The following is a 12,786-nucleotide window of genomic DNA, read 5'->3' as shown; positions in this document are numbered from 1 at the left end:
CACATTACCATAGTCTACACCAGCTGAAGCTTTTAGCAGTGCTAGGACCTTTCCTTAACAATGTAGTCCTCAGCTACATAAAAATATGGACATAGAAAGAAATTTGTATCACTTCAACAGTATAGTCATAAAAAAAATAAATTAGGGTTCTCCTTGCAAGTATTCTTGAAGTTCACATTACCAAGCAGAAATGTTTTATAAAAACAGTAATAGAAGTAAAATGACAGAAGTTAGTTGAAGGATAGAAGAGCAATACGGCATTAAAATCATCAGCATAAGCAAATCTGTAATATGATTAAGAAATCTCTTAAAGGACCATGGATGATTGAAATGCTTTTTCATTTCCCCATAGCCTTTTACTGAAAAAAGGAGCCAGTTTTCTATCACATCTTTGTTCTTAGCTATGTTGCCTTTAAAGCTCAGGCACCCCGAGGGGCATGGAGCTCAAGACCCATTCCCTGAATTTGGGGGAGAAAATAATTTTACCTTTGCAAAGGTGGCTTCGTAATCTACCCGAAAATACCAATCACCCAGTAATTCAGGCAGAGCAAAAATGATTGAATGGGGTCAAGTCTTTTTATAGGCTACAGAAACAAATGATACATACATTCGGTATATGTGATACATCAGAAAGCAAGTAATCAAACATTGAGTGCACGTGAGAATTGAACAATAGAAAGCATTGATTACAGATAACATTCCACAAGTGGCAAATTTATGGGTCACGTCACCGTCTTTCCCAGGTGGAATTGTATCTTTAAAACTTGCAAGTGTATCCAAGGACTTTTCAGAATACACTCCCTACTATTTCGTTGCTGAAAAGGCAAGTTCTCCTATACCAAAAGAAATGGCCTTGGCCCAGAAGAAAAAAACACTTTCCCAAAGTAAGAAAAGAAGCCTAGACTGCCATGTTAAAAATGTTAATATCACCTCAATTAAAAAGCTAATAATAAAGCCTAAAATTCCAGCTAACAGCTACAAAGATAAGCCACAAAATGAACATCTTGTAGCTGACTTCCATGGGTGCTGAAGTTTTCTGGAAAGGCCATTACATTTCAGAACATTTTGTTTCTGTCAGCGTTACATCTGCATTTAAATTTTGAAGAGTAAAATAGCCACACCTGTATATGTAAAACAATAACTAATTTTCAAGGCCTAACCCTGTGGTCAAAATTCCTAGCACCTCCGCACGCAAATGTGTCTTGGTAATACAGATTAAAAATAAAAACAAAAGCAAATTTCACTTACAAGTTTTTATTTTCTTAATGTCATTGATTTAGTAAAAACAGATTATTTTGAGCCTGGTGAACTACTACAAATGATAAAAGCTGTATTCAATTATTTTTCCTACCCCTGTTAGAAAGTCCTGACAATATTTTTTCAGTCTGGATTTTTGATAACTGTTCCATCACTTGCTGTTGTCTTTGAAACAACTGTTTTAAATGATGCAGGCAAAATATACGGACAAATTAATGCTAATTTGGCATGGTAAACACCTGTGAAACTGCATGTCACTTTTAAACTGCTGTTTACCTCTTATTATTGAAATGATGTTCATTATTTAAATCATGCTCATTATTTAAATCATTTTCATTATTTCATTATTTAAATCATTTTCATTAGTTAAATTGTGGTGTCTTTATTTTTAATCTGGGAAACCAAGCGTCTGTGTATTGTGTGCGTGTGTAAATGTACACGCGTGCAATAAAATCAGAAAGCAGCAATTAAAACATCAGTTCAATAGAAGAAAAGTAGTATCACATAGATAACAAGCCATCAGGGCCAGGAATAAAATCAGCTGCAAGCTTCATTAACAAGCTGTTCAGTTTAGTAGTAAGAATCAAGGCCAGGTGAATTTCACGGTTACTGCAATCATAGTGTTACCTCTTTCCTGTTCGTCTGCTACAGCAGAATCTTAGCCAAAGAGCTTAAACTGAGCTCAAGGTTTGAATGCAGAACAAAGAATATTCCTCCAGATCTTCTCCTTCCATACAGGACTTAAATGTGCTCTTGTTCCTTTTTTGCCTGCCAGAAAGTTCTGGCCAGCCAGAAATGCACCAATCAAGTATATCCACTTATTCTGGCTGTTTCATGCCTTTTTCCCCGTCAAATGGGTTTGGGTTAGGATTACAATTATCAGTTGATGGTTGACAGTTACCTTTGCAAATTTAGGGACCAATGCCATAATCTCATTAAGGATATTGCACCAATTGATTACAATCTCTCTTTGGTGGGTGAAGACCTTTGGACATTCCATTTGCCTTTTACTAGGAGTGGGCAAAAAAGCAACAAGGGCCCTTAAATTAATAGGAATGGGTATATTGGAATAGGTCCATGTTTCTTTCCACCATTCATATTGTACACAGTTATTATTGTCGGTTGCACAGACATTTAGACTGGAGTCGGCATTTTTATCCACCTATTGAGTCCTTCCGAAGAACCTGGGATAGGCACATGTTGTTGTTTGATGGTGTCAAAGGTATCGTCGCAGGATGTGAGCTGTTCCAAGTAAAGCTGCCTTTTACAATTGACTGATGGTGATTTTGTCAATGCTGATGGTCTTCAAGTGTTGCTCCAGATGTTTTGAGATTGCACCCAAGGCACCTGTTACTATTAGTACTATCTTTGCTTTCTTTTGCCATAGTTGTTCTATTTCTATTTGCTGCTCTTTGTATTTAAGTTGTTCTTATTACTATTATTATTTTATTATTAAGCATGCCCTGTGATCCAGTATTGTTATTTGATTACTTCAGACTGCCATGATATGTTGTAATTCTTGCAGATTCACTGGAGTGAGTTGTTCCACAAGTATATCAGTAATGCAAGCATCAGAAAGCATCTGGTTTTGAGTCTAATGTAAGTAGCTAGGTTGGATGCTGGTATGTTTTGTTTGATTAGTCAAAAAGAAAGAACAAACCATGTTATCATTGGAGTGAGAGGGCCAACATTTTTGGAATGGGTTAAGGTGTTATTTTTAACACAAGTCCCCTGAAGTGCAAAAAGGATCCTCTGGTAATAAGTGAGGCTACTTTGTTGTATGAGTTTGAAATAATTTGCTAGCCATTAGAATACTTTGTATAATGCACTGTGATATAAAGAAACAATCTAACATACATACAATGGTTAGTTTTTAAAGGTTTCACAAGCTACATGTAATGCAGAGATTAACCATGCTAAGAACCCATGCTAATAAGTATGCCAAATCAGGAAAGCCAATGATCAGAGAATCAAGCCTGCATCCATATATATAGATCAGGGGGTTATTGGCAACTGTACCTGGATTGCAAAAATCCAGAGGACCATTCTATAGCAGCAAGACTCCCATCTAGTTGTTTTCTGGATTTCTGCAACTCAGGTACGGTCATCTTGTTTTAGCTTACTTTTAACCAATATTTGAAGGGGGGAAAGTGCAACTCTTTCTGCATCAGTCAAGGGCAACTTCTCTTTCCTGGACACTTTGGAAGCTACATGATCTTTTCTTCATTCCTGCTATCTCTGCCTTAAAAGAGATCTTAGAGAAATATTTCAAAAATGTTTGCCATGAAATCTATGAAGCTATCTGGACGAACCTTTGCTAGGTTAACATCCTTAAAAGATTCTGAGGAAGCAGCTGCAGGCATATCCATGCTCTCCCATTATGGTCTGTGGTTTCATCTATTATGAATCATGACTTAATTGCTTTTGTATCTGAATCTTAAGCCACACATTTGAATCAAATAATGCCACCTACGAATCTTGATTTTGAATCAAAGCTTGGCTTCTAAAGCCTTCTTCTTGGCCTTCTTCTAAGGCCTCTCATAGGCTAGGTGTACTCATCATTCAAAGTCATAGTTTGCTTATTCATAATTTATTGAATAAACCACCATTTTGGGGTTCGCACCACATGTTTAGTCCATAGCCATTGTTTATAAACCATGATGGCTGAGTTCATATAACACAGTAAGCCCAAACCAATTAAACTACATTAGCCTTTTTAGTTCTCAGTTTAAAAATACATGTGTATGTATATATAGGTTCCTTACAATAACGACCATTTTGTGCATCTAAAAAACAAAGTGATACAAAATTGGACATTTAACTTTATATATGTGAAACTGAGATGGACCTGAATTACAGCCCAAGTCCTCCAACAGTAAATAGGGGGAAATCAGACTTGAAGATGTACCCTTCTTCACTAGATTACAAGTGTCTGGGCTACGAACATCCAGACAAACCTGATGTGCCAGCATAGAAATACAAAATTTTTGAACTTTTGCTTTCATCTGGTGACTGCCTAGTTTTTTGCAGTCCTATTATGGTAGCCCTAGTCTTCACCTTATTAAACTATACAATTCATAAGTGCTGATGTCCCCTACTTCGAAAGGGGCTATGACAAAATTTTGGAGGACAAGTCTACTGTACAAGTCTGGCTGTAATTCATGATTGATAAACGATCAAAGGTAGTCTGCCTGGAAAATGGAGAGAGCCATTGCTGTCATGTCCTGTTAATGGACTTTCCAGGAATATCTGATTAACTGTTGTTGGGAAACAAGATACTGGACTAGATAGATTTCTTCATAAATCTTAAATCTTTTGTGTTATCTTGATTACAGGTTTATTATAGTTAGAAACTGATAAGGAACTCACAGAATGTCTGTAATTTAATAAATAAATCTGATAGAAAGTTTAGACCAGCTTATTAGATGTGATGCTTTATAACTGCTTACTGCACAAAGCTATTTGACACATGCTAAATAAAGGAAATGATTAACATGTTCTGAAGCAGGACATTTTCACTATACTATCAACCCCTCATGGAAGCCATTTTGTGGGAGTGTCTCCAACATGCTTTTAAATGTGCATGAACTTGCATGAACCAAGGTTAGAGACCTCTGTAGCGCATTAGAGCAGTGTTTTTCAAACTTGGCAACTTTAAGATGTATGGACTTCAACTCCCAGAATTCCCCAGCCAGCAATTCTGGGACTTGAGGTCTACACATCTTAAAGTTGCCAAGTTTGAAAAACACTGCATAAGCAAGTATTTACAAGACGAAATTATGTTTACCCAAAAGATTAGTTTGAGGATAATGCAAATTAGTCATTTGCAGTATGAAACATGGACTGCGTTTCTCTAATTATGTTTTAAAGCCTTTAAATTAGTGGTCAGCACCACATCTAATAGTAGGGAATTCCATAGTGAAGCTAATTTAAGTATCCTTTGCCCCATAGCTTATCAAGCTAAAGATCACCCAAAATAGTACATCGAATGCTAGCTTTCTGAACTATAAAAAGAAGCTCATTTTAATTTATTTCTGAACATACTTCTGTCCAGTGAAGCAGCATAATTTTTTAAATGGCTAACCCATCAGCAAAGTATTTTCTTTCTACGTAGTTGGTATAACCCCAAGACATGCAGGCCAAGAAATATTTTCTTCTCAACAGCTGTTGCTTGCTGGTGTGCTGCCTCGTATCTTGATATTTTCATCTCCGCTTCTCATGATTTGCCATATTTCACATCAACACATAAGCCCTCCATGCACATTCAACATGTGACAGCAGTTATCAATCAATACCACTCAGCTGTGAGAGTTTTTATTACCATCACTGTCTGAGAAATGCATTACTGTGAACTGCCATTCCAAATATCTTGGATGTCATTTCATTTGGTCAAGGGAAGTAGAGGGAAAGACACTTTTCCAAAAAGTGATATACTGAATAAATATCTTTTATGCTTAACTTTTTATGCACTAAAGAAAGATTATGGTGGCAGTTGTCAGGATGAACCCACATAGCGAACCTCTTTCTCTACTATTGAATGGGATCCAATATTTATTTATCACAATTATTTATATCCTGCTTTCTAGAATAACAATATTTCCCAAGTGGCTTACAAATACAGTAAATATTAAATAAAGAAACTTCTAGGGAAGTTGGTGACAATGCCCCCTGGGTGGTGCCTGCCTTTTTCTTCCTTCTCCCTTCAGGCAACTTTACTATAGCATAGTTGGTGATAATAGTCCTGTGGGAGGCAAGGGTCCAAGAGGACAAATGTCTAGGATATGCGGACTTATGGACGCGGTGGCGCAAGGGCTTAATGATGCGGGAGTTGCCGGTCAGAATGATTGGCTCTCCAGCGGTTCGAGCCCTGCCCTGCGGGACAGGGTGAGCTCCTGTCCCTTGTCCTAGCTCCTTGCTCACCCAGCAATTCGAAAGCTATTCCATCTGCGAGTAGATAAATGGGTACTCCCGTTTAGATGGGAGGAACCGGCGATGCTGCGCAGGGGAGCAAAATACCGGTGCTGGCCGAACTCCGAATGCAGCCGGCATGAGCGGCGAGTGGCGAGGAAGATCTGCGGAGGAGGAAAAAGCCCGGATGACCCCCTAGCGACCCCTGCCGGTCACATAACGTAATTAATTGTATAATTGTAATTGTATGATATGTACTTTGTGAGCCGCCCAGAGTTCCCCATTGGGGGGAGATGGGCGGACAATAAATCGAATGTATAAATAAATAAAATAAATAAATAAATATGCACCAGTTGCATTCCTCTCCTCTCCTTCCATAGCCCATGGACCAAAATGCTTTCCCAAGGACCAGTGGATTGAAGTCTAAATCAGTTAAGAAAGTGATGGCCTACTATTTATTCAAAATTTCATTTGACATCCCTAGACAATGATTCACAAGGCTTACTATGCTTTGCTTAATTATGATTTAGTGTGATGTGTGAAGCCAAACTATGATTTATGCCTTAGTGTCAATGTGTAAATCAGGCCTCTATGGTTGTTCAGGAACCTATGGTTAAAACAAGCCAGAGTTTAGTATGGCATTAGAAACCAGCCACAGAATTAAAAAAGAAAAGAAAGAAGAACAAGAATGGTAGAAACAGTTTGACTGTCTTGATTTTGCAGCGTCATCAGTTCATGTGGAGTTAGAAGAAAATGGGTGATATTACGGTAGATACTGTAGTCAAGCAATCTTCTTTTTGATTCCCACGGCAATGAAACTTTCCAGCCAGCAAACATTATTGCTGGGTTTAAGGAAGATTAAACCTTTACTACCTTGCCAAAAGCAATAATTAAAGTAACTGGGGTCTGCTTATATAAACAGCTGTCATTTCATTTTAACCAGGGCAATTGCTTTTTACCAGTGTCAAGCACAATAAACTTTCAGCATATGCAACTTCTTAAAAGATCTCTTTAAAAACATTATTTTTCTTCTGAAGTATTAATAGATGTTAAATTACTGCAGGGTGAGCAGCATCAGAGATCTGATTCAAAAAGGCTTGAGAATGTTACAGCATATACCCATCAGAGTGAGCAGAGTAACTCAGCAACTAACAGCAGCTTAGGAGATGTCTTCTGTGTTACCCTAGATCTTTTCTATTTTATTTTACTTATTATCAGTATTTCTACCCCACCCTTCTAGTGCCTTTGCGTCCTTTACTAGGACTGGCCTGAAACATTTACTGCCCAAGACATAAGACATGAAGATGTTCCTCTTACACATAAGGGGATAGAACTGGCCTTTAATTCTGATTTTGATCACCATGAAAGAAGTGTGTTTCTGAAGGTAGTGAGCTAACATCATGGGCACAGGGAACCTGTGTTTTCCATTTCAGTTCCTACATTTTTTCACCCAATATGAACCAAATACTATCTAAAGAGACTGCACCAATTTGTCTAAACATGGGGGTGGGACAACTTATGGCCCCTGGGTTTATGGAGTCTTCAAGCACCCTGAGATCATACCCCCAAGTTCTATAGCCAAATGAGTGACTTTCAGTGGTGTGATTTTTTTTCTTCTTCTCCAAAATAAGAATGGAAACACAATGGAAGATTTCTGGGACTCAAGCTGCTCCAATTTTCACCATTAAATCCCACCCTCTTTACCTAACCCTTAATCTTTCCACCAAACTTCAACCATTTTGCTATAAGATTCTAGCAATACCCCCAAAACATCCCTGCCCCTTTCTGCCATGTCACTGTCTTTCCAGTGATATCAGGTAGTCAGGAGAACAAGATGCTGGTCAGAAAATTGACCAGAAGTGAGAGCTCTAATGGCTTACAATCAGTAGTATCTGCACATATCACAATGATGCCAGAATAGCAACACACGCATCAGGATGTCCCATGCAATATATAAGTCTCAGCGTTTTCATGATTATGTCATCACATATTTGTCTTTGTTTTCTCCTCCCACCCTTACTTCCCCATGAATGTCCATGCTTACAACAGTTAAAATCACAATATCATTTTTAAAAGCAATATCAGAAAGATCAACAAAATACAACGGAAGTGGACAGAACATAATAACTGCTGACTTCCCATCATTTTTATATGGATCTGTCAGCTAGGCCTCACTGCCAGATAAAACATACACTAGGAAAAACGTAATGCTAACTTTGTGAAATGCCACCTCTAAAAGAGACCTCAGGCCACAAGATACTGTAATTTTAGGCACTTGACTAAACATGGACTTTCCAGTAAGCGTTGGATTGATAGAATTTACCTCTTTTGCCATTTTACAATATTATTTTACTGTACCCTACTGTATATTCCTGCCTCTATCCAGTTTGGTAAACTTCATATAATCCTAAAGCTGGGGAAGTGGAAAGGAAGATTGTTGGAAATCCAAAGTAAGCACCAAAATGTTTTTAATTTGCTTTTAAAATCAGAATTGCTTAAGAATTTTTTTTTTTTCCTTTTCCTGTTCCTAAAGTATGAGATGCTGCTCAATGTAAACTGAAGGCAATTTTCTTGTGCTCACATTGAGGTTAAATCTTGTTGTGTAGTTGCTTTTTAAGTGTCAGACAGTCACTTGGATACTAAGATTGTTGAGTTTCAAGCAATAGCCAATAGAACAGTACTATAAGATGCTGTTGAATAGTCTTTCTGCCTGGCATACAATGAGAGTTTTAGTGTTAGAAATTTGGTGAGTCTATGAAAAGTAATTCATTAATATTGTGCAAATATACAATTATGGTTTGGGCACTCTCAGGATTTATTCTTTTTTATTCATTAAAATATTGGTTGAACTATTCTGATTGAATTACAAGAAAATGCAGATACATCTGTTCAAGTGTCAACATTCATAATTAATTAGTTATAAACTTATTTCTGACTTCCCATTTGGCTCAGAAGGGAGTTGTCTTGGTGACAATTTACAACTGAAAATATTTTAAATAATTTCAAGATTAGGCAAGACTTTGAAAACTCAGTAGCTTTATTAAAGTTTTTCAAAGCTTCACATAAATTATTTTACAAACGTCTCTACTAAATTTGTGGATAAATTGGATAGATTGTTTCTTTGAATTTCTCCTGGGGACAAGACTTATTCAACAGCTCAGCAGGAGAAGCTCAATATTCCCAGATACTGAACTGAGGCACAGCAAACTATGTCAGTTTCCCACGTTCTAGTAATTACATCCTTTTTATATGTACAGAAATATAGGAGAAAATCCAAAGAATTTTCAGATTGAGAGCAGCTTTGGTTATGAGAGTGAAACCAATAACATTTTTATTGGGATTATGCTTTGATTCTAAAGGACCAAAAAGAGGACACCCACCATAGTTCAGGTGCTCCTCACCAGTGATTCTCAACCTTGGCAATTTTAAGATGTATGGACATCAACTCCTAGAATTCCCCAGCTAGCATGCTGGCTGGATAATTCTGGGAGTTGACATCTACACATCTTTAAATTGTTAAGGTTGAGAAACACTGCTCTATATTACACAGAATTTATGTTAGAATGCAGATATAACAATTGCCAAGATAAAATGCATTAGATTTTATTAAGAAGAATGGGAGAATTAAGGAAAAAAATCTTTGGCACTGAAATGACATCCAAGTAGATCCTGGGGAGATGAACTGAGCTCCCTGGAAATAGCATCAGGAACAAGAGAGCCCTTATCTACACCTTCTGGCTTCTGTAAGTCAGACAGCTGGGAAACCTAAATAAAGGTTTCTGGTAAAATTCTGAGTGTACAAAGAAGGACATGTGGAGACAGGTGATCTTTCTCACCCCCAGTTAAAAACTCATAGGATTGAGCAACCAACATTTTTTCAAAACTTAGCAACAGTCTTAGTTTCTAATTCCTTTTAAGTTTTAGAAAGATAGAAAGCTAATTTCCTCATTTTTGTTTAAGTCTAAAAACACAAGTGGTGCATTTATGCTAATCTCCTTTTCACATGAATTTGCAGCAGTGTGGAAATAACTAATCTGAACTGGCTGCTGAACATCTTTCACGGAAGGAACTGTCAGTGGTAAGGAAAATGTTTTTTTCTACTCCCTAACCTGCTGACTCTGCTCCTGAAATGAGTAATTTACCCTTCTAAAAAAATTAAAATGCCTTTTTTACACCCTCAAAGGGAAGGCATTTGGTTGAATGATTCCAACTAGGTATTAACCAACTAAGCATAATCTTGAAAAAAAATACTGGGAAAATAGTTACATTGATTAGATGAGTCAACATGAACTAAAAGGGAAAAAAAACTAGCTGCGTATAAAATCTATAAACTCTCCATTTTTGCTCAACTAAAGGTCAAATTACTAAATGCCTTTTACCATGAAACTGGAGTTTGGTCAATTAAGAGCTCAGAATGCTTGCTATGGTTAGGGAAAAACACTATTCTTTGAATGTCAGATGAATAAAAATATAATTTGAATTTCTCTGTGTGTGGGAGAGAGAGCACGGGGGAGGGGGGAGAGAAAGGACGGGCCAGTGTCAATCACAAAGATGGAAAATAATATTTAATAAAGAGGTATGGTTGAAAGTTATGTCTGCAAGATGCAGAAGGAAGGGAAATCTAATACTTAAAAATTCAAAACCTCAAGAATACTAAAAGTGATAAACAATAATGCATTTATGATGTGAGGTCTTTTAATCAGATTTTGCAATGATTTGTTTAAATTCTTACAGTAAACTGATTGATCTACAAAGTTTTCCAGATTGCAAATGCCCACTAACAGACAAGAATCTGGAGTCTTACACATTTATATAATTTATGGAAGCAAATGAAACTCTCTGGAAAACACTTGGGGCCAGGTTTCCACTATCATTTACACATATGTATTCCTGTATTCCGTTGACTTTCAGTTTCATTCCATACATATAAATTAAGGCCAGATGCTAGTAAAGAAAGTATCACTGTAATTTTGATGGTCCTGAGACTTGGTCAGAAAAACCAACAAAGGATTATTTCAGCCAACTATTTCATTTTTTTCTTCATTGACATGTAGATTCTGATTTCTTGAAGGACTGAAATATCTAAGGTGGTATGAGTACTTGATGTCTGGCTACTGTGAATAATAGAACTTATAGAATTACCATGAAGCAATGTTGGATGGCAGTTTAGGGATGGGCGGGGGGGGGGGGAAGCTTCATAGAATAGAATAGTTGGTAGATATTTCTTAATTATGCATCCATGTCTGAATTTGGTAAATCATAATATGGTTGGTTTGTTTTAGCTTAGCGTATTGTGTGGAATCCACTTCTGTGATTTTTAGAGATGGCCAATGGCTAAGCATAATGTGTAAATCTAGCTGTGAGGTATTCAATGAGTCACAATTAAGCAAATCATAGCTTGGAAAATATGTGAGGGAACTCAACAGCTCTTTATATGAGAGATAATTTTTCCTGGGATGGTTCATATTCTCATAGCATCACCAGTGAAGATGTAAGTCAGCCTATCAGGGAAGCCATTTTTAAAAACTTTTGCAGAAATAAATAAAAAAAACCCAGCAACTTAGATTTACCTGAATGCTCTTTGGCAGTTTATCAACATTTGTTATTTGGTCTCTTTAGCCCAGATGCTATTCTGCTTCTGTCATTTCACAGTAGCTGGAGATTTCAGAGGAATTCATTGGGGCTCCTATACCGGTAATCTATTATTACAGAAAGCTGAAGAACACTGTTTAAATTACATTAATTATTTAAGCAGCTTTTGTAATCATAAACTTGAATGTCCTGCCCTGATAAACCAATGGAGGATTAATTCAAATAATGTGCAATTAGTTTGTATGAAGTTCAGGTGAGATTAATAAAAATTGGTGTGTATACTGGACTCTTTTAACAATGTTTATTAAGGGTTGATTGCAATCACCTTGCTGCTGGAAATTCAATTCAGGAGTTGGAACGTTAATTAATGGTCTGCACTTGTCAAATTGTTACATTTGGAACTCAAATCAAGAAAAGTATTATAAGTCTGACAAATTGCTGTGTGTAAATATGTGTATGTTTTACTTGGCTATAACCCGAGTAGTTTGAATCTCTCAATACATAAAAAATTGTGGACTTTTGGAGCATGGTGCCCTGTCTAAAATAAATATTAAATAATGTTGGAAGGAGAAATCTATCTATTGACCAGTAGCAATGGGTATGCTTTTTATTTATTGATAACACAACATTTTCTCTGTCTCCAAGAAAGATGTAAGTTAGAACATTGAGAAAATTACAACATTCAGTAAACTATCCTTCCAAAAATTATCCTAGGTAAGTGTTGTTCCCGAATCTTCTCACTATTCTAGAAAATGCAGACTGTATACGGGCCAGACTGTATGAAAGTGATACTGATAATATTAGAGCAAGTTTCAGAATGGGTTATTTCAATTTGTAGTGCTGTTCAGGACATCCTTCCACCTATATGTTTATCTGAAAGAATACTGAAAAGTTTTTTTTTTAATGCAAAAGACATCTATTTTATATTTTTAGGGGGAAGGGGAAGAATGCAATATTAACAGTGTTCATGATAAGGATGCATAATCAAAAACATTTCTGTGGATTTACCCCAAATAAGTTAAGAATCAG

General features: G+C 36.7%; 1 protein-coding gene across 1 annotated transcript in view; it reads left to right on the top strand.

Annotated features, from left to right (window-relative positions):
• The window catches only part of AGR3 (anterior gradient 3, protein disulphide isomerase family member), a 131,580-nt gene that overhangs the window by 34,939 nt on the left and 83,855 nt on the right, over positions 1-12,786 (top strand). The window contains exon 2 of the mRNA XM_088150668.1: positions 10,181-10,243. The gene's annotated coding sequence lies outside the window, so the exon portion shown is untranslated. The remainder of the gene's footprint in view (positions 1-10,180; positions 10,244-12,786) is intronic.

The sequence above is a fragment of the Python bivittatus genome, unplaced genomic scaffold, assembly GCF_059951505.1.
Source record: "Python bivittatus isolate LINGU-HERP-01145 unplaced genomic scaffold, Pbiv_v1 ctg000610_np1212, whole genome shotgun sequence".
In the NCBI taxonomy this organism is placed as follows: domain Eukaryota; kingdom Metazoa; phylum Chordata; class Lepidosauria; order Squamata; family Pythonidae; genus Python; species Python bivittatus.
This window is presented reverse-complemented; position numbering and strand designations above follow the sequence as displayed.